Genomic DNA, 23,548 nt, shown 5'->3' on the forward strand with positions numbered 1-23,548 from the left:
AGCTTGAAATAAAAATTATATATATATATATTTAAAAAAAAAAAACCATGCAGGAAAAACGTGTGAGTTGCCAACATACTGTATACATCATTAGCAATGACGTTGATTTCCATCCTCTTTCATATAAATTACCCCAGAAGGAAGCTCTAGTACAAATGATGGATCTAAGTCATGCAAAACGCTTCGATATAAAATCATTTGTGAAAAAAAAAAAACTAAAAAAAAATCCTTTTGAGGTTTTCTAGCAGAAAAGACACACCGATTCTTTTTCAGAGCATGAAGTTTTTGTTATAGTTGCAAGAATCTCACAATTATGGCAACAATAACACCCAGGGAATATAGGTAACAGTGCTACGTGCGCACGAAGAGTAATTCATGGTACCCGATTAGGCTGCAGGCTGGGATTATCATTACTCCCCGACACTTACCCCAAAGAGGTAATCCGATCCTAAGAAATGTGTGTGTTTGTGTATACATTAATGGGCGAATTAAGGATAACTCACCTATTTGTGAACCCAATTAGGAACCTTACACTGTTATGGAATAGAGATTTTAGGCACTTTCTCTGTTAAACAATACTGATGTATCTGCCATCACCAGGGCCGGCCGAAGACTTAACGCCGCCTGGGGCGAAGTTTAAAATGCCGCCCCCCGCCAACGCCGGGGGGGGGGGGGGGGCGGCATTATCTACCCACCCCGGTACTTACCCTTAAACAGTCCTGCGGCGAGTCTCCCTGTGCTGCCACGGTGCCGGCTTGTAATGCTGAGCGCCGGAAATTCGCGTCACTTCCGGCGCTCTGCATTACAAGCCGGCACAGAGACCGAACAGGGAAACTCGCCGCAGAGGAGAGAGAGAGGGGCGCCGAGCGGGTAAGCGAAAACCACTCGGTGCCCCTCTCTCTCTCCTCCGCTTCAAAAAAAAAAACAAAAAAAACCGCTTGGGGCGGCAAAGTGCCGCCCCTTCTGAAGTGCCGCCTGGGGCAATTGCCCCAGTCGGCCCCATTGTAGGGCCGGCCCTGGCCATCACCAAGCCCCCGGTTCCATTTTCTTCCTACACCAGATCCCATTTAATTCGCAAATAGAAGTGGCATTAATATTAAGAAAACCCAACAGCTCCATTACACAGTGCCCTGCAAAAAGAAACGCAATGAGATACGATTTTTCCCCAACTCGTGGATTCAGAATGTAACCCCACTTGGAAGAAACTAGATTTAGGAAACCTGGGTTTATGTTAAATATAGGTGCATAAGGACACAGATGCTTCTTGATGGGGTTACGTACCCTTTGGGTAATCACATCAACGTACTCAATGTGAATCGCTATTTCCCAACATTTTTGGGGGATAGATTTGCAATTCCACAATGTGCACATCAAACACGTTTCCTTATTAAACACAGAAAGATCTCACACCCTTACAGATGGACTCATGTGTATCTGCTCCAGGAAAGGGTTGCCACACAAATAAATAGCTGGTGATATCAGGCAGCACCTAAACAGTTTGCTTTCCTAAGAAAAAATGGGTGTTTCTTCCAGGAAGGTATTGCTACACGCAGGCCCGGACTGGCCACAGCAACTGCATCCGGGTCCGCCACTCTATGGGGCCGGGCAGCCCCCACCAGGGCCGGCCTTAGGGGTGCGCGGCCGCACAGGGCTTAAATTAAAACATCGTTTTATTTTGTTTTTTTGTGTTTACTTCATTTAACATCCTTCATGTTAAATAAAGTTAAAAAAAAAAACCCAAAAAACCCTGATGTTTTAATTTAAGCCCTGTGCGACCGCGCACCCCTAAGGCCGGCCCTGGTGGGGGCTGCCCGGCCCCCTAGAGTGGCGGATCCGGTCACAGTTGCTGATTACTCCGGCAACAAGGTAAGTAGGGTAAGGGAGGGGGGGTGCAGTGAGAAGGGTCAGAGGGGTTAGATAGAAAGGGCTAGAGGGGATAGATAGTGAGAGGGGGTACATATTGAGAAATGGGGAAGGGGGTACATAGTGATAAGGGGGAACAGTTAGAAGGGGCAGATAAAGGGATGGGGAGAGGGGGTAGTGTGAATGCATACAAGAATGAATGAATGAATAAATGTGTGGATGAATTGTGTGAATGCGTATGAGAATGACTTCATGTGTGGATGAATTGCTTAAATGATTTGTGAGACTGCATTAATGAATATGTGTTAATGATTTGTGTGAATGAGTGAGTAACTGTGTAAGTGTTTGTGTCTATCATGAATGTTTAAGTGATTTGGGGAAATGCAAAGATGGTACATGAAGGGTGGGCGTTAACAATAAATAAATAAATAAAAGTGGGCTGCTCAGTCTTAAATGCCCGGGCCTATTTTTTGTCCCAGTCCGGGCCTGGCTACACGCAATGATTGCATGTAAAGCATGTTAACATAATGAGAATCCACCTAGCTCTTTAGCCCGATTTAACAATGAATTACATTGAACCCAGAAGCGCTGAAAGAGGAGATGGGCAACAGCCGTGCGCAGCAATCTATATAGAAACCCTCCGCAGGGCACATGGAGGTTATCGAAAAGGGACAGCCGTGTGTACCATGAATAAAGTTAAAAAACTTGACTGTTCCGTAATGGATGATGGATCCTGTAGTAGAAGATAGTTTGAAATGAATGTATTCTTGGAGTAAATACATCATCTATTCTTGAGCTTAATACTCGTTTACTCCATGTTTCAAGTAAATATTAAAAAGCATTTCTCTTTCTTACAATGCAAGATGTTTGTGCAATCAAACACCACATCTAGCACGTCAAACAAATGGATTCACGGCATGCACCAAGGGCTTCCTTTATAGATAATGGAGACTGGGCAACCCCCCATACTTCATCTTAAACCAGGGGCGTCCAACCTGCAGCCCACCAGCTGCTGCAGGACTACATCTCCCATAATGCTAAGGGGCTGGCTGAGGAGGATGGAAGATGTAGTCCTGCAGCATACTCAAAGCCAGACATGTTTCAGTTCCTGTACCAAAGAATACAATATGGATGTGCACTTTTATATGAAAACCCGACTTCAAAAAGCGAAACCATTTATTGTGAGAAGCACGTTGAGGAAAAGCCTTAAGTGGGTAATACCGCGTGATACATCTATCATCTGATACTGTCACGACAATCATCCGCTTTCATCAATCAGCATTCAGTTACACATTTACCTTGTTTTTGTGTGTTCCCTTTTCTCAAGGAGGGATGCCACAGGAGATTTATCGCTCTGACATTTTCCTTCAATGCGACTGCACAAAGTGAGCACACGGTTACTCGCAGCCATAAGCTTGAAGGGGAGTGCATACACATAGCCCAGATTGTGTGTCTGGATACCAGAGGGACCAACTACACTGGGAAATATTATTGGAAGACTGCAAAACACCATCCTACGCCAAAACATATGTAATATGCCTCAAGGCAATGGCCTCAGAACTTCACTTTCTGCAGAGAATCTTCTCTTTGCGAAGAGAGACTTTACACAAAATTTACAGTATCATACATGCTGGAACAGCTGTTATTTGGGGACTTTTTGAAGCTTCATGCCATGGAATCGCCGTATTTGAACTTTTTTGGTAAGTCTGTGGCCTTGGTATAATTCACTTTTACAACTACAAACAACAAACCTGACAGTTAATAGTGTGTTTTATTTTATAGTTTATACTTACACCAGGAATTTTACCTCCGGCTTACGCAGTTGAAACTTAGCCGGGGTCTGAAAGGATTTAAGTCATAAACATGAAGTGGTTCCAGCCAGAACAGGCCAGCGGTGGAAGTGGTAAGACCGGTTTTAAATGTAAGGACCTGCCGACAACAACAATCCCATCAAACAAAACATCAATGGACTAAGAAAAAGGGAGGTGGAGAACAAAAAAGGATGATTTCAATTTTCAACTGCCTTAGCCTAAAGCCCCCTTCAGCACCCACCGTAAAACAAAGATAGTATTGGAAGTGCCAATAACTGGAGAACTCCTTCCAAGGCTGCTTTCCAAGCACAGTTGGCTGTACACACCGTGATCAGCACAGATCAGGAGAGGGAGAAATTGTTTCCCCCCCCCCCCCCAAAAAAAGGGGGGAAAATGAAGGGAAATAATAGAAAGCAAGGACACCAACAGAAAACTTTAGTTTTCCCTAATGCTAGCCACTGCTCAAAATACTATGTACCCTACTGCCTACACAGCTCTACTACCATTAAATAAATAATCCAGCCGGCGTTCTCCTTTAACATTATGGCCTTATACAGGAAGGAAAAAAATCAGAGCAATAACACAGCACAGCAGCACCATCTGCTTAAGTCAATGTGTGATCGCCTTTGTCTAATTAATATACAAGAAGCCAGGTTTGATCTGATGAATGGTATTATCCAATTATGCTATGATGTTTAAAAAAAATCATGGTTATTATTACATAACTCTTTACAGCCAAAGTGTAAAATCATATTTAATGAGTAACTCGTTGTTGGCTTACAGCGCACAGATGGGCAAGACCTTTTTCCCCACATATGGATCCAACATCGTCAAACATCCTCAAGAAAACAGGCATGTGAGGGAGGAAAAATGGTCACAATAACCAGGTAAAATGAAGGACATTAAAACCTGGGATTTAATTAGATTTAATTGACAAATTTGTGGTTTGAAGAAGTTTGGTAAAGTTCAGAATACAGGCATACTATAAATCAATAACTTTTAAGCTTTACATTTTCTCCAACATACCGCAATGTAGAAATAGTAGAACAGCACTCCAATATTTCTGGTGCTCGAACTGGGCTCCACCAACACCCCAAAATATCACAAATAAAGTCGCCCAGCACTCCAGTAGTTAAGTTAGGTGTATTTAATTCAACAACAATGGCAACGTTTCGACCTTACGGTCTTTATCGAGTCAACATTGCTCTTGTTGATGAATTAAATACACCTCCTCACTTAACTACTGGAGTGCTGAGCGACTGTTTGTGTCAACTAATATACTGTACTTAAGTTAAATGTCATGAGTATGCTACAAAAAGTTTCCAAAAAAAAAAAAAGCATGAAATACTAGAACATGAATTCTCGGGGGAACAATGGCAAGCAATTAGGCAGCAGACTAATAAAACCTTCATTAATGTACCATGCAAAGGGACCAGTTTCAAAGTATCAATGAGCTTGTACACTCCAGTCAGCCTAGCCACGATTTATAAAATGATCCTCATGTGTTTGTTTCCACGAGTGGAATTCCACTTTGGAATTCAGCGTTCCAAATTATATCCCTGGTTTTGGGACGCAGAATGGGTGCGGATCCTTGGGTTTCACTCCATAATGCTGGATCTCTCAAAAAACCTCCAGATTGTGTTGCTAAAGGCTGTTTCAGACATGGAAACATCTTGCAAAAGGATGATTTGATTTATGAAATAGGGAGTTGGTAGCTCAAGTGGAAGATACTCAGAAGGCCTTGGTGTCTGTGGGATAGAAAGTTGTAAGGGCCAATAAAATAGGTGAGGCTTCCTTTCTCTCTGGGAGACATGGCTTTCTTTCTCCCTCCCGTACGGCTGAAGCAAGGGTGGCCAAGCAGTTGCCAATTTTATGGAGACCTTCTAACTTGGAGACAATTAATAACCTTTTTTTGTTCATTTACAGGGATAAAGGACAAAAAAAGAAAACAGTGTTTTTATTAGTGTTTGGGGGGGCTCATTGGTTGAGGATTTGGATTTTCCAAAGGTTCCTAGCCATCTTTTTTTTCCCCTGACACTTAACGTGGTCAATGCTGAATATGGTTGTATGACCTCCAGGCGAACACCTCAATGGTTATGTTTTATTTCTTTTGTGGAACCAATAAAAATTTCTTAACCAAAAAAACAAAGTCCCACCACTGCATTGGAGTCCTAGAGGGAAGACTCAATAGACAAGGAACAGAAGGAAAGTGTCCAGACTTCACGCCCTTTCATGACTCACACCTGCCACTCTAAAGGGGCTATAATACAAAAATCAGGAAAGAAGGAAAAGGATCAATTATTATTATTGTTTTACATAGCGCCATCAAGTTCCGTAGCGCTGTACAATGGGTAGACAGGACATAACAAGTAGTATGTAACATAACAAATTGACTTAAGAGACAACAGGTGAGTGGGGGGCCCTGCTCAAACGATCGTACAGTCTTAGCTTTCCCTCCATCGCAAAACACGTTTACTCAGGATTTTAAGTTACCTCACTCCATTGCAAAATGCACCAAACTAGGGCATAATTATATTTTATTTTGGCTTAATGAAGAACTAAATTAGACTAAGGTGCACCAGCTAAACCACCCACAGTGACCCTTGACCAATACCAGACACAAGCATTCTGAACTTCCAGTGCTTTGCCCCTTCGAATAGGAGTTTAGCCATGAACATGGAGTATGGCCATCAACACAGAGGCCATCTAATGAGGCCCAAGAGCACTTAACTGGAACAAATATTGTTCCTAAATATAATATTTTTCTTGGTTTGCAGTGAACCTGTGCTCCACAAAAAAAAAAAAAAAACATGTATCACAGAGATATAATATATACTCTATTCCTAGCGCATGCACTTATAAAAAAGGTACTGGCACTGGCCATTATCCATAACCCTCTATATTCAGACACACAATACTATGCCCACACTCTTGTGAATAGCATTTGGCGACACTTCAGAGGGATTTGAGTTTGTCCCTGCTAGGGCTGCAACTAACGCTTATTTTAATAATCGATAAGTTGGCCGATTAATCGGATAAAAAATGCAATTTTTTTTTAATTTAAAATAATGTAATAAAAAAAAAACGTACAATTTACACTTTCATCTCTTTATCACAATGGCCTCTCTCTATTCACCTTCTTATTTTACTGACATAATAATAAAAGCTACAAGAACCCAAACACAGTGTTTCTCAAACTAGGTTTTAATACAAAGTTATTAGTAAATATTAATTCATATGTTAACTATTTTTCATACTTAATAAAAACTGAGAAAAAAGCCTTGTTTATATTTTTTTTATTTACCAAACTGCCCCCAGTTATGCACATCTGACCCCCAGCTTGCCACTCTGCCCCCATATATGCCTTATACCTCTTATATGCCAGAGATTCCACTGTGCGCCCTGATATGCCACTGTGCCCCCGATATGCCTTATACTCCTTATATGCCAGTGATACGCAACTGAGCCCCCTGATATACCTTTTACCCCCAGATATGTCTTATGCCCCCCTGACATGCCTAATATCGATATGCCTTATAACTTCCAATATGCCACTCGCCCCCATTTATGCCTAATACCTCCCTACATGCAACTGTGCACCCTGATATGCCACTCCACCCCCCCATAAATGCCCTGCACCACCCTGAAATTCATTATACTCCCTGATTCACCACTCTGCCTCCCCCAGATATGCCACTCTGAAATTCATTATACCCCCCATAAACCAATCTACCTCCCCCAATACACCACTCTAACTCCCCCAGATATGCCATTCTGCCTCCCTGAAATTCATTACACCCCCATAACTCACCCATACACCACTCTGCCTCCTCCCCCTCCCGTACACCACTCTGCCTCCTCCCCCCTCCCGTACACCACTCTGCCTCCTCCCCTCTCCCGTACTCCACTCTGCCTCCTCCCCCCTCCCGTACACCACTCTGCCTCCTCCCCCCTCCCGTACACCACTCTGCCTCCTCCCCTCTCCCGTACTCCACTCTGCCTCCTCCCCCCTCCCGTACACCACTCTGCCTCCTCCCCCCTCCCGTACACCACTCTGCCTCCTCCCCCCTCCCGTACACCACTCTGCCTCCTCCCCTCTCCCATACACCACTCTGCCTCCTCCCCTCCCCCCTCCCGTACTCCACTCTGCCTCCACCCCCTCCCATATACCAGTCTAGCCCCTCCCCCTCCCATACACCACTCTAGCTCCTCCCCCCTCCCATACACCACTCTGCCTCCTCCCCCTCCCATACACCACTCTGCCTCCTGTCAGCAACGGAGGTTCACAAGACACCAGGGAGCCGGGTAGAGAGGCAGGGTGGCTCCCATACACCCCTCTGACTTCTCCCCCCTCCCATACACCGCACGATGCGCACAGGCAGCCTCCGTTACTGCCCTTCACTTACTCTGAGGTTTCTATGAAGCTGCAGTGAAAGTGCCCGTCAGCAACGGAGGTTCACAAAACACCAGGGAGTCGGGAGAGAGGCAGAGCGGTGTATGGGAGGGGGGAGGAGAGGCGGAAGTTGTCTGTGCGCATCGCACGGACACCCACCGCCCGACAGTGAGGGGAATCCAGGTCCCACTGGATTCTAGTGTTATAATCCGATCTCTGTTTGAGGACGGATTATATAAGGAGAGGAGTTTTTCAGAAAATCGTTGACAACGATTTTCATTATCGATTATTATTGATTTTATCGATTAGTTGTTTCAGCCCTAGTCCCTGCATCCAGTAGCCATGGTTAACATCTTTAAACTGCTGAATAATTTCAGGTTATATAGAAAAACATAGAATTTGATGGCAAATAACCATTTGGTCAATCTAGTCTGCCCATTTTTCCTGATGTAAAGACTCAGACCTTAATCAGTCCTTGGTCTAGTCTTAGATACAGGGTAGTTATGCTTATCCCACTTCTGATGAGAGGTTGTTCCATTTATTTATCACCCTTTGTAAACTTTACATCTAAACCCTTGTTTTAGAGTATGATTTTTTTTGTTCCAACATATCTACTTCTTTGAAATAAACTTTGCTAAATATATAACTTGTCACCCAACGCTTTGCGATTAGGCACCCTATAAAGTGACATGATATTCTTGTATGGTAGGTACATATTAAACAGGTAATTATTTTCCTGGTTTTTTTTTTTCTTTTCTAAGGACAAGTAAATATATTTTTCAACGCTCACTGCATGATATTGAAACACCATTTCAGTGAGAAGCTTTATTCAGTAGCCATCTCCCGAGGTCAGGCAGGATGGCATGTTGGAGAACCAGTGTATTTCCTTGTAGTCTGAATGACCTATGAACTCAACTAGAAACACCTGTATAAGCAACATACATATGCTTCAGTATACAGAAGGGTGGTGTTAGCAGCTATAATACATTGGCCAAAGGTTAAAAAAAAATGTAAAAAAACAAAACAAAAACAAGACTGTATAATTAAGGGCAATAGTTTTGCCAAGAGAGGGGTTATTAGACTGCAATTTCTTCCTACATAATGGTTAAAAATTAGTTTTACCCAAGTTCACAAACAATCCTAGGAAACTTTGAAAGGCCAGCCATACGTAGCACTTTTATACAGAACACAACTCGTGCTGACTTTACAAGACAATTAGTGCAACTACAGATAAACGTCCCAACACCGAACCTTAATATGCTACATCCGAACATAAATGATACATTGATAATGTACATTGAACTTGTGTACAAAAGTCTACAAAATAAAACATGCTAAAAGTGCTACAAATTATATTTTTTTAGATTACAGGGGATTGGTTGTGTGTGTAATATATATATATATATATATATATATATATATATATATATATATATATCTATATATATCTATATATCATAAGGGTTGTTCCCGGTGTTGGAACTATGCTTGGTTTGAAACCAGTTTAAAAAGGTTTTGCGTGTTAATGATGCACGTTGAATATACGATATAGATCATTATTGAATTCTTTCCGCCCACTGCTCATGGATGCACATCATGCTCATGCTTTGCAAAGAAAAAAACATTTTATTAAGCAGTAAACAAAGAAAGCCTCATATTCGGTTTATTAACGTAAATTTATAATCCCATAAACAGAATTAGGAGCTTTTTATGAATTTACACAGAACTTGCTTCCCCAAAATGAACCGATACATGAATAGTTTACTTTACTCATATCGCGCCTTAATGTCCATCTCCCCTTTTCCCAAAAACAAAAAAAAAGTATTTTTTCTTCAAAAGCTATGCTATAATCATATCTTTAAGCTTGTTGATAGAGTTATAATCCAAAAATGCTTTGGAGTCAGCAGGCTCGCCTACACCTTTGAATTTATGGTCACGCCAAAATGACAATTAGACAAATTCTGCGAATCTAGACAAAACATGCCTTAGGAACAGGGCTAATAATATTTTAGATTAAACAACCTCCCCCACCCTCACAACAATAAATGTAAAGGCTATCACAGTACAAAGAAAAAAAGTTATCAACTTTAATATAATGCAAGTAACTCAAGAACAGGGCCTTCTTGTCTCCTCATACTCCTACATATTGTATTTATGTCCCTGTATGTACAGACAAATACGTATAGAATTTAGGAGCCAATCACATTCGTAGGCCAGCATGATATTTGTTTTAGGAATTTATTAAGTGGCAAGTCGTATAGATCAATATAAAATGGCCCAAAGGAAAGAGCCAGATCTAGGAGACAAGGAGCAATGGCTATCCAGCTCCAGGGTTGTGCCAAGACTTGTGTTACATAAATCTGGTGTCTATTGTTACGCTAAACGTTATTGTTAATTGCCTGGCCTTTGCCTGGATTTAAAATATGAGCCCAATCAATAACAATTCATCAGGCAAAAGGTCAACCCATCTCCAGTGCTACTCACCACTAAAACAATAACCCCAAATATACTGAACAGGAACAGACCATCTAAAGCATGTCTCACACTGAACAGGGGGTCCCCAGAACAAGACACCCACAGATACACCTCCCACCCAAAGACCTGGATGGGGTACAGACCGAATCATCAAAGGGTTGAGAAGGCCGCAACGGGAAGACTTTTACACCAAAAATTATACAGGCAATCCTAAATGACTGCATCCTATAGGACAATGGGGTTTAATTAAGCTATGCACTATGTGGATACTCACCACAAATACCGCAATCAGTACAAAAGCCCTTCCCACACAGCTCTCCGCTCCATTCCGTGGCTACATAACAAAGCCGCATACCGGTACCTATTGCGACGGCAGCCCCCACTGGGGCATTACGGTGTCCCGATAAGACCACCAACAGGACTGCCCAGAAACGTTCACACCTAGAAAACCCCTAACCCGGGGCCCAAACAAAGGACGGAGCCTAAAACGTTCACATATGCAACCTAGGAAGCAGCTGCGGCCCACAACAATAACAAGCAATCTCTCTCACCACGAATAGGTTTGCTCAGCCATGGCGGCGGCGGCGGCGGCGGCTGCTGCTGCTGCGGCGGCACCTCCGATGTTCAGAGCTCGGGTCCGGTGTCTGTCAGCGGCGACTCTGCAGGTCGACACACAACATGACGCCGGGACTCAGTTTTTGGAAAAGAAAGGACTCCTGAAGAAAAGGTCCATTGCAGGGGATGACAGAAGAAGCGAATACCGGGTTTACACTAGCGAAGAGGCCAGGGTTGCGCGCTCAGCTCTGTCGTGAACGATGCGCGGTCCCGAGACGTAAGCCTATGGAGCGCGCACGCGTGTTGAGGGAAGCTTGTACCGTGACGACACATCTGGCGTACCGCCTGCATACACCACCCACTCACTGCGCCACTCCCTCTATTATGTCATTCGGGTTGGTACATTGGGCCCTATTATGAAATGTGCTACTTCCAAAACAGCGAGGGTGTGTCTACGGGTGAGGGCTTGACTGAGATTAGAAAACATTCGTGGCTTGTTCTTAGCTATGCAACCAACAAGAAGAATGCGTTTTATTTAAATAACTTATAGTTACATTACATTATATAGCGCCAGCAGATTCTGTAGCGCTGTTACAATCAGTTGGATCTTTAAAGCCACTTACAATTACAATATGGTAGAAAAGAAGAGGGCCCTGCTCTAGTGAGCTTACAATCTAGTTGGTGGTTGGGGGGAAGTGAAACAGTAGGAAAGGACTGCTTGGATGGGGATGAGTTGATCAGATTAGGAAGCTGTATGAGAGTGAAGGTTGTAAACTTCTAAAAAAAGTAGGGTTTTCAGAGAGCTTTTGAAAGTTACGAAAGAGGGCGAAAGTCTGATGGGACGAGGAAGGGAATTTCCACAGAAGGGGTGCAGCACAAGTGAAATCCTGAAATGAGAAGAGGTTATGACAGTAGAAGAGAGACACAAGTCATGAGGGGAATGAAGATGGTGGATAGGGGTGCATTTGGATAGGAGGGTAGAGGTATGAAGGGGGTGCAGAGTGCTCTGTAGGTCAGAAGTTTGAATTCGATTGTGAAGGGTATGGGGAGCCAATGTTGCGAGAGTGGTGCGGCAGATGGGGAACGTTGGCAGAGAAAGATTCATTTAGCTGAAGTGTTAAGGACGGATTGGAGGGGGAGACCACTTAGCAGGGAGTTTCAATAGTCCAGACAGGATATCACAAGGGAGTCTGTCAGTGTCAACAGTAAGAGATATGTTAGGAATTATGGACAGAGCAGATGGCCAGATTACTATAAATTTGGTCTTGGAGATGTTGAGCTTTAGGTAATGGGATGCCATCCAAGATGCAATTCCTAAAATTCAGTCGGTGAGGCGAGTTAGAAGAGAGGGTGAAAGGTTAGAATAAGAAACATACATTAGGGTGTTGTCTGCATATAGGTGGTAATGAAAGCAAAAGGAAAATGTGAGTTGTCCGAGGAAAGAGGTGTAGATGGAGAACTGAGCCCTGAGGGACACCAACACATAGTGGTAGGGGAGAGGAGCAAGTTCCAGTGAATGAGACACTAAATGTATGTAGGATTTGAACCAGGAAAGGGCTCTGTCATGGATGTCACAAGCATGAAGGGTTTGTAAGAGGAGAGGGTGGTCAACTGTTTCAAAGGCTGCAGAGAGGTCCAATAGCATTAATACCATGTTTGCTCAAATATAAGACAAGGTTTTTTCCAGAGCAAATGTTCTGTAAAATACCCCTTGTCCCATATTCAAGGTCATTTTATAATCTGACCTCAAATGGAGGGCTGACTATAAAACTAATATCCAGATCCCCCGCAGCACTGAAGGGGACTGGATCCTCCTCTATGGCTGCCAAAGAAAGTCTGCCAGACAATCTCCTGAATTCACCCCTTCTTCACACAAAAAACAACCCAAATATTAATCCACTCCCTGGTGATATCCTGTCTGGATTATTGCAACTCTCTACTAACTGGTCTCCTCCTCTCAAGCCTTTAGCATCTCCAATCCATCCTCAACGCTGCAGCTAGATTAATCTTTCTCTGTCACTGCTCCTCATCTGTTGCTCCATTATGCAAATTGCACCATTGACTCCCCATTTTATTGAGAATCAAATTCAAACTTCTGATCCTGATCTACAGAACCCTTAACAACTTTGCACTTTTCTTATATCTCTACTTTCCTATCCGAATACACCCCTAGCCTAGTCTTTATTCCTCTCATGACTTGCATCTCTTCTCCACTGTCATAACCTCTGGATGCCAGGAAGGCCATCATTGTATACTTAAAGACCTATAGGCGGTGGTTTATACTGGCCTAAGCCAACTAGGCCGAGGAGGCAGCAGCTCCTCTGTCGCATTATAGAGAGCCTGATCGCTGTATTCACTCCACGTAGCTCAACCACTCAATGGGTCATCTAAAATGGAGATCACTTATCTCTCCAGTAGCCCCATTAACACTATGGAGGGTTGACCGATATAGTATCCTTCAGTGCTTCCTTCAGAAGTGGCGTACCGGTATATGATGTCATATTCTGACACCCAGTAGAAAGGACAGTAGTGCAGAGGTGGTGGCATTTAAATAAAGGTAAATATGCTGCTGCCCATAGGGGATTATTTACTGTGTTGTCTCAAGTGTGCAATCTGGGGAAAATAACACAGAAAAAGGTGACTGTACCAAATAAGATCATAATTTCCATGAGGCACGATTGGCAGCTACCTCAGGCCACACAAGGGGCTTGAGCTGCCTACAGGCATTGGACACCAAGTAACCCCCTCCGATCCAAGAGGGAATGACCCTGTATGGTAAATTTGGACTGGGCCCGGCCATGCTCCAGTCCACCTTCAGAAGCAGATATAATGTAAATGTGGGGTTTTGGCTTTCAAGGCTGCCCCAGCCAACATTGCAGAATCCCTGGAGCTTTAGGGTCAGCAGCCACTTAATTAAGTAACTTTGGCTGACAGCTCCATACAAAGAGTGACACACATGCTAACATATCCAGACACACACATACAAATCCAGGCAGACACATTATAAAAAGAAAAGTGATGGTGCTACTAAATATAAAGTAATATATACATAACAAATATATAAAATGGGAAGTTCAACATGAACACGTAGTAACACTTTTGCCACTCCTGGAGTGAAGAAACCAATTGGTTTAGACACACATACCCAGATACACATGCTAGCATACCCACACACACACACACACACACACACACACAAATACAGACACATACAACTCACGTACCTCTATTTCTTATAATACCTTCCATGCAGCTCCCTGGGGTGCTACTCCAGCAGGGTCATGCAGTGCTACTGTCCCTTGATGTCGGCTTTCCTGGGAGGGAGGGGGCAATTGCTCCATTTCTCCCTGTGTCCGCCCATGCTTGCCACCCCTGTCAAAGTGCCGCCTGGGTCTCTTGGACACACCAGGGCCCATGTAAGAATGGGACCCATGTAAGAATGTACATGGAAATAATATATCCATTGCAGGTCATCTGTTACTTTGTATACCCCTATTGAATCAATTATTATGTATTATTTACTGTTTTATACAGCACCGTCGCATTCTGTATCGCTGTACAGTTTAATAAAAGGAGTTTTCTATAGCTTTGTTTTTTGCAGTTGTAGTCTGGAATCTGTGATGGCATATTTGAGTTTATACCTGGCCAGTCCAATGTACCAGGCTTCATTAACAAAGGATATATATTAAAGCACTTACCTTTATGAGAAGATCTGTGGTCTGATGTTTCGTGCCACCATCTGGCTGCTTAAGGCAATCTATCAGTGTGAGCACTTTACGTGCATGCGGGGGTCTCCCTTAGAACCTTTGCTGAACCAGTGCTAGAGCTGACTTCAGCCAACCAAATATCCTGCAAGTCAAATAGCTGGAGGGGCAAATGAACAATTCCACCCATTTGCAAAGGGCACCACACAAAAATGTAAAGGGAGCACTGAGCTACCATATGCATTAAGTGCAAATGATGGCTGGAGTATCCCTATAAGGTTTAGATGAGAGTTGCAGCCTAGATGTTTACATAATTCCATTTATTTTGCTCAGTTAATGCCTCCTCTGCATATGGTTGTGTTTAGCCATGGAATGCACATTTGCTCTAATACAGATGCTTATGTCAATACAAACATGCCGAAACATCTTCTCAACAGACTATTGCAGTTGTCTGCTATGTATTTATGAGTTTGGGTGGGTGTGTGGCATTTATTAGCATCTTTTCATTTGTTTTCCTTCTGAAGGTAGTATAAAGCAGATTATCAGGTGACACACTTTAATTTTTGAAGATTCTACTTCAAATCTCCGTTTATTCAGGAAAAGCATAATAAGAAAAACATCACATATCTTACATGCATGTAAATAGGCAGAGTCATCCCTGATAATACAATAATAAAGAAGGTAATCAGACACAACCTTATACAATAAGCATACCAGGGTCCGAGAGACTCCAACAGAAAGAAGAAACATTGTGTAATAACAGAGACGGATAGTATGCCCGTACATTGCCGTCGAGCAGAACGCACAGCACGGGAGGCGACACCCAAAAACAACAAATCAAGAACAGAAACAAGAGATACTCCAAGATGTCCACGCTAAAGTCATGCGAAAGACACGCTGACCGATGCCGTTAGCAAAAGCACATATGCAGATAAGGAAATAACCCTAGAAAACATCAGGGAGGACAAAGAGAGGCCCCATAACTACCAACGACCCCCCTCCGCCCTACGGACATACAGCAATAAAGCCTGGTGAGGCAACCCAGAAATACCACGGGAGCCATTTGAGGGTGTTATGGTATTCCTGACCTGTGGAGGAGGCCACCATATCCTCCAATCGCGCCACACAATTGACCCGAGACACCCACGCACTGATAGGAGGGGGGCCCGCCACCTTCCAAAACCGAGGGATCATTGCCTTTGCCGCCTGGACGAGATGGATCGTCAACGACTTCCTGTAAACACCAGGAGAGGATTGAACCTGATGCAATAATAGGGCACCCGGGGATGCCACGAAGCCAGGATCCGAGACCTCCCTTATCACCCGGACCACCATGTGCCAAAAACTGCGGATATCAGCACAGTCCCACCATAAATGAATGTAAGAGCCCTCCGCCAGCCCACACCTCCAACACAGTGGGGAAATCTGCGGTAAGAACATATGAAGTTCCGCAGGCACTTTATACCACCGAGAGAGCAGTTTATAAGAACATTCCTGTATTCTGGTTGAGACCGAACCTTTATGAACCAGGCCTATCATTGTGTCCCAATCAGACTCAGCAATAGAGGATCGGAGATCTCTCTCCCATAGGCTAAGAAAGAACGGCTTCGTAGACCCCTGGATGTTCAATAAGAGTGTATATAGTCTAGAGAGGAGGTGTGGAGGCTCAGTATCTGCTATACAGAATCGTTCAAACTCAGTCAGATCCCGACTGAGCTGAGGATTCGGCAACAACGTCTGCACATAATGTTTTAATCGGTGATAAAGGAAAGTCAAACGAAAGGGGTGCGAGTCCTGAGGGACTAGAGCACCCAGGGGTCGAAAGGAATCACCCTGTAGGATCTGACATACCCGAAGACATTTCAAGCGTTTGGGCACTAGCGAAAGTAAGAGATCCTGACTGACGTGAAGAGATAGGGCGGGATTATGCGTAAGAGGGAACAAAGGGCCCGGGATCGAGGTCAGCACCTGCTTGGCGGCTAATCGTCGAAGGACCTTAAGGGTCGGGGATATTGTGGGGTGGCAACGCGACAGAGGCGTACCATAACTGGCCGGGAGCCAAGGCGCCGCCGAAACATGACACCCCAGGAAGAAGCTCTCCAGCGAGATCCACTGCTTAGGAGCCCCTAAGGACCACTCAACTACCCTACGCAGGTGAGAAGCCATCCAGTAGCTCTCCAAACAGGGTAGTCCCAAACCGCCCCTGGACTTATGTCTGATGAGATGCTGGTAGGCGAGCCTCGGAGCCCGTGAACCCCAAACATAGTTCGAGAAAAGCCTACGACAGGAGGCGAAGTACGACCGCGGCAAAAAGACCGGCAGGGATTGAAATAGGTACAAGAATCTCGGGAGAACGTTCATCTTCAAAACCCCTACACGGCCAAACCAAGAGACATGGGGGACTGACCAACGGCGCAGATCGCCAGTCACTGACTGTAACAACGAGCCATAGTTAAGGGGAGTAAGTTTGGAGAGATCCGCGGGAAGCCACAGACCCAGATACTTGATCGCCGTAGCTTGCCAACGAAACGGAAAGGCCCTAGTTATCGCAGCCCTCATAGTGTCCGAAATATTAACCCCCAGGATCTCCGACTTCTGCAAATTAATTTTAAAATTGGACAACGCACCAAAGGCAGACAGTTCCGCCGTAATATACTTAAGAGAATGAAGAGGATTGCGGGTTATGCATAATAAATCATCCGCATAAATGGCCAATTTATGAGTGACTTTAGACACCTCACACCCAACAACGTCCTTATTGGAGCGGATCGCATGCGCCAGGGGCTCCATCGCCAGGATAAAAAGGAGGGGGGACAGCGGGCACCCCTGTCTAGTGCCGTTTTCAAGCCGGAATTGACGCGAGAGTACCCCATTAACCCTAATTTGGGCAGAAGGGGCGGCGTACAAGGCTTTCACCTGATTCAAGAAATGGCCCGAAATACCAACAGTCTCCAGGACCCTAAACAGAAAAGGCCAAGCCACTCTATCGAACGCCTTTTCGGCGTCCATGGAGACGAGAGCCAAAGGGAGCTTGCGCCCCTGTGCATATGCTAATAAATTAAGCAGCCGAATTGTGTTGTCCCTAGCCTCCCTCCCCGGGACAAAGCCCACCTGATCTTTGTGTATCAACAAGGGGATGTAAGTTTGCAGGCGCATGGCCATGACCTTAGCTAACAATTTGATGTCCGTGTTGATCAATGAAATAGGACGATAGCTCGGGCATTGCTCTGGATCCTTACCCGGCTTGGGGATGACAGAGATGTATGCCAAGTTAGTTTGCGGGTCCAAAGCAGCATTGGAGGCTAAGGAGTTAAACAGGGTCGCCAATTGAGGGCCCAATAGGGAGGCAAAGCGTTTATAATAGCACACGGTGAAACCATCAGGGCCTGGGGATTTGCCATTAGGAGTTAACTTTAAGGCTGCCGCTACCTCCCCCTCTGTTACCGGGGCATTAAGAGATTCCGTAGCCGCCGCCGGGAGACGGCACGGCAAATTCTTGGCTAGGTACGCATCAATGGAGTCAAGGTAAGTGGGATCCGAACTCGCCAATGAAGGTAAACTATAGAGGGACTTATAATAGGAATGGAAACACTCAGCTATCTTATTCGATTCAAAATGAGTAGCCCCCTTCTGGTCCTTAATTTTAGAAATAAAAGTGGAAGCTCTTTTAGCCCTGAGCGCCCGCGCCAGAAGTTTTCCGGGTTTGTCACCCAGTTCATAAAATAGCGACCTGGTCCGCAGAAAATTACGTTTAGTCGTGGTATCTAAAAGGGAGGCGAGTTGCTCCCGCAGGGCTTGCAATTGCAGGAGCACGTTGGGGTCCAGAGTAGACTTGTGGGATTGTTCCAAACTATAAATCTGAGTTGTCAAAGAGAGGGCGTGCGCCCTTTTCAAGCGTTTAAGGTGGGTACCGATTGTGATTAGGTGACCCCTAAGGACCGCCTTATGTGCTTCCCAAACCACCGGGAAGGACAAGGAGTCCGAGGAATTCTCCAAAAAGTAATTACGAATATGTGAAGAGAGGTCCGACAAGAAGGTAGGGTCATTAAGAATATTCTCGTTAAGCCTCCAAGACCACGGCCGCGAGGGGGAGGAGGTAAGTTTCAAGGCAAAATGTACAGGGGCATGGTCACTTAGCGACTGGATACCAATCGAGGACGTGTGGAGCTGAAGTAAATGTTGGTGGGAGAGGAACAGAGCGTCAATTCTAGTATACCTATCATGCGGGTGAGAGTAGAAGGTATAATCACGGGATGTGGGGTGTTGGGACCGCCAGACATCTACCAGCTGGTTGAGATGCAACCACTTCTTAACTTTCCGAATTTTGGAGAAAGGTATGTGAGAAGTACGTGCTGAGGAGTCCCTAACCGGATCAAGCATCATGTTGAGATCCCCCCCAAAGATAGTAATGCCGTCACGGAAATCACTCAATTTCGACAACATAGAACTGAGGAAGGAAGGCTGGTTTATATTAGGAGTATACACATTACCAAGGGTGACCTTATGGTTGCCTATCCAACCCTTTAAAAAAATTGCTCTGCCCTCTGAGTCCCTCCAGATGTCCAGAGGCCGAAAAGGTAAGGATTTATGAAGGAGAATGGCGACTCCCTTGGTCTTAGAAACCGCAGAACTAGAAAGGTACGCAAGCGTGAAGTGCTTGTCTGTGAGTTTGAATTCTTTGGACAACTTAAAATGTGTTTCTTGTAAAAATGCTATATGTGTTTTAGAAGACTTCAGTACGTGTAATACTTTGGACCGTTGTTGAGGCTTGTTTAAACCCCTGACATTCAGGGAAGTGACACGGATCAGGTCAGGCACCATTTAGTGGACATCTGGGGAAACCCACAGCTGAATGGACAGTCTCGGAGCGTCAGAATATAAAACAAAGTAACAAAACCAAAGAACCATGAATAGAGTCTTAAACATAGCAACAAAACAAAAGTAAAGACTCTGGATGCCATGGCATCAAATATTTGGCCAAAGACCTCAGGAGAGGTCGAAAACTGCTGCAGCACTCCATCAGGAGCGGAGCAGAAAGGCCCTGGGGGGAACAACAATCCAAACATGCTATGCAGGAATGTATATATAGCAGACCATCAACCTGGAGAGCGAGCGAGGAAGGTCTCCGCACCCTACCCAGGCACAATAAAGCAGGGACAGCGCCCCACACCGCACAACACAGACCCCATACGGCTAGCAGTGAGCAAAAAAAAAAAAAAATAAAAAACAGAACATACAGAGAGCTGCGCCATCTAAACGGTAAGCGGTCATAGGACCAAGAAGCAGCAGGTAAGTGGACGATACATGGACCACATGTAAAAATAATTCCAGGCGCGGGATAGAAATGACCGATGGCAGATACTCAGCGAAATGGCAAAAACCATCCACCCGCCCCAGCCCCATCGTGATGCGCCTCCGATGAAAGCAGCTCGAACTGTCCAGCCATGGTGAAAAGTCTGACAACAAAAATAAAATCGCCGGACGGAAACGAACAAAAGTAAATCAAAACGTCGCAGATAAGGATACGCACGGGTGCAAAACAAAAACGAACGCGTCGAAATCATAAGGCTGACGGACTGTTCCCGAGGACCGGGCAAGTTCAAGCGCGAGTGTCATCCACCGGACGATGTCTCTTCCTCCGTCCCGTCTTCGACGACCAGTCTTCCGAGGATTCCGCCACCGAAGGTGGCACCAGGAAAGATGGTTCCCAATCATCCACCTCGCAGGACGGGAGGCCCAAGGCATCAACAAAGGGCCGCACATCTCCAGGGTGCCGAATCACAAAAGAGTCCGGGCCCCGCCGCACTATGAGCGCGAACGGAAAGCCCCATTGATATGGGATGTTGGCGTCTCGGAGTGCCTGTGTGACCGGTCGTAAAAAGCGCCGAGCCCGCAAGGTCGCAGGGGAGAGATCCTGGTAGATAGCGAGGGTATGGGTATCCCAACGGAGCGTCGAAGCATCCCTGGCTCGCCTGATGATCTCCTCCTTCAAGGGGTAGCTCCTCAGACAGCACACAACATCCCGTGGCGGAGCAGTACCCGACGGCTTCTGACGTAAGGCCCTATGGGCCCTGTCAAATTCGACAGCAGAGTCCACCGGCCGCTGTAGGAGTTTGTTAAAAATCTCTCGCAGAACCGGCACAAGATCCGCATGGGAAACGGACTCTGGAAGGCCTCGGATCCGTAAGTTGTTTCGTCTGCCCCTATTATCGAGATCTTCCAGTTTTCGTGAGAGATGGGTGATAACAGTCGAGTGGTCACGCACTTGAGCCGTGAGAGCATCCACAGATTGGCAAATTTTCGGGTGCTCGTCCTCCAGGGCAGCCACGCGGTCGCCAATATGGCGGATGTCCACCTGAATAGCCGAGAGAGTCGCACGAATGCCGAGTGTAGCACGCTCGATAATGGCAGAGATGTCTTCCTTTGTAGGTAAGGACTCCAATTTCGACTGCCACACGCGACTCGAAGGCACCGGGTCAGAATCAGTCGAGACCAAAGGGAGTTCTCCCGTCACATCACTACCCGGGCTGGCCGGAGCAGAGGCAGGCCTGGGAAAGGAGTCTCGGGAGTCCTGGTCCGAAGATGGCTGAAAAAATGCTCGGACCGAGGTAAGGGTCTTTTCTTTCGAACCCGCAGCTTTAGGGGTAGCAGGAACCTTATTGTGTTTGCCCATGTCGGCGGTTTGCAGCAGTACCGAAGCTTATTTCGGGCAGGGTGCTCAGGAGCTCAACACTCACACGTCCATGCTGGTTGGAGTCCGGCCACGCCCCCCCCAATTTTTGAAGATTCTATGTAGTGACTCACCTAATGTTTTTAATACTGGTCGTCATGATCGCTTTGACTTGTCATCATTCAAAGATACACTTATTTGGGTGATATCAACATGCCTGGGAACTTCCAGACTTTAGCTCCCAGTAGCCTTCCCTCTTCGGGTAGGCTGATGGTGTTGGTGAGTTGGGCTGACATCATCAGTAGACAGGGCTAATGGTGTCAATGGGTGAAGTTGGCAACATTGCGGGTGGGGCTAGCCCCAACTACACTATTCTTTGTATGGACATAAGATGGCAAATGGCCATGGACCATTAAAGGGCCCTGACATAAAAAGCCAGGAGTTCCCAACCATGACGTTCTAGTAGTAAAAGCACTAATCGAGAGGCTCAGGTGTAATGAGATTTGTGTACAATATGAAGAAGGCTGCTCCAGACTGTGTGACCCAGAGATGCTGGTACTTTATCCTGAGACCCTGAGTTTGGAGCAAAAATTCGGAAACTTAGGGGCAGAACCTTGGAGTCACAGATATAATGATAGGGGTGGTAAGAGAGAGAGAGAGTAGGAACATATTTCAATCAATTTGGGGCTTTAATGTTTAAAGAGCATATCTTTGGAGGTCAGACCCAATGAGTGCATTCATTTTGTCACATATGTCGAACTTATAGTTTAATTTTTCTTTTTAGTGTTTTATGTAGCAGTACATCATTGGTGGAAGGGAATGCAGAATACATGGGTCATCTCTAAATCACTACCCTATGGGCAGAATGAGATAGATATATGGATAATTGTGGTTACCGATTGTGGCATACTGGAGAATTCTCAGGGTTTGTACCCGGAGGTTTTGCTCCAATCTCAGGGTAAAGGGGCAGATTCTTAGTACTCTTTCCTATTCTACTCTCCTTTGGTCACACATAAGACTCTCAACTGGTGCTTTTGCTAGCAGTATGTTATGGTTGACATCCCTGCTTGAATGAACAATTAAGTGTATCTTAAAATAATGACAAGTCAAGGTTTCATTGAGGACTGTTATAAGAGCCATTTTGTTAACACATTGAGGGAGTTACTGCATAGAATCACCACAACAGACTATTAAAGGGTGATTAATTCAAGAGTCTCAGGGTCAGTTAATTTAGAAAGTCCCCAGGTGTGCCGACAGGCAGAATCAGTAATGGGGTAGCTAAACTTATGTGTTGGGCCTATGAAGTGTGTAAAAACATTTGCATGAAAATAAAAACACAATTTCTGGGGCAGACATTAAGCCTTGGAGTATGAAAAACAAAGGCATAGTCCTCGGAAATAGTCGTCCAGCTAGAAGATTTACTGTTGTTATACAGAGATAAGGCAGATTTGTTGAATTTTTTTAAGAAGGAAGTTACACTTAGATTGATTCAACACCTGTCCTACCCTGAAGGGTCTCCCTTCAAGCATGTTTTTGATGATGAGATATGGAATATGCATACCTGGGAACCTATGGGCTCTGGTTTACCCGGAGCCTTCCCTTGAAAGACACGTCCAGGACTGCCCGCTGACGTTGCAGAAAACACCCCGATATAAAGGGGAAATGGGCCAGGAGTAGGGCGTGTCAGCATCCCGCTCCCGCAACCTGGCAGATTCAGGTGTTGACCCAGAGATCTCTTATCCCTGAGTTCTATGGGCCAAATGCGGAGAGTTCCCAGGTATGGCATCATGTACTATCACATCATTGTTAGGGTGTTGGTCCTGGGTTCCTTTTGAAAATAGAGTTAGCTTTCAAGTTGTTACCACTGTACCCAAACAGTTGAATATTGACAAGTTTACAGAGTGGGTGGTGCTGTTCCTTGTTCTTATTTTAAAGGCTTTTAGCACATTCATGCATTGCTGCCTCCAGCACAGAACAGATATTTAAAAGGTGGTGAACTGTTTAGGTGTACTTCTGTTAATAGGCCCGACAGGGGCAAAGGATCACTGCAAGCTCTTAAAAGGGCTAAAGGGTGTGT

Source organism: Sceloporus occidentalis, unplaced genomic scaffold (assembly GCF_023333645.1).
Source record: "Sceloporus occidentalis isolate IW3139 unplaced genomic scaffold, rSceOcc1.0.p SCAF_40, whole genome shotgun sequence".
NCBI classification, from domain to species: Eukaryota; Metazoa; Chordata; class Lepidosauria; order Squamata; family Phrynosomatidae; genus Sceloporus; species Sceloporus occidentalis.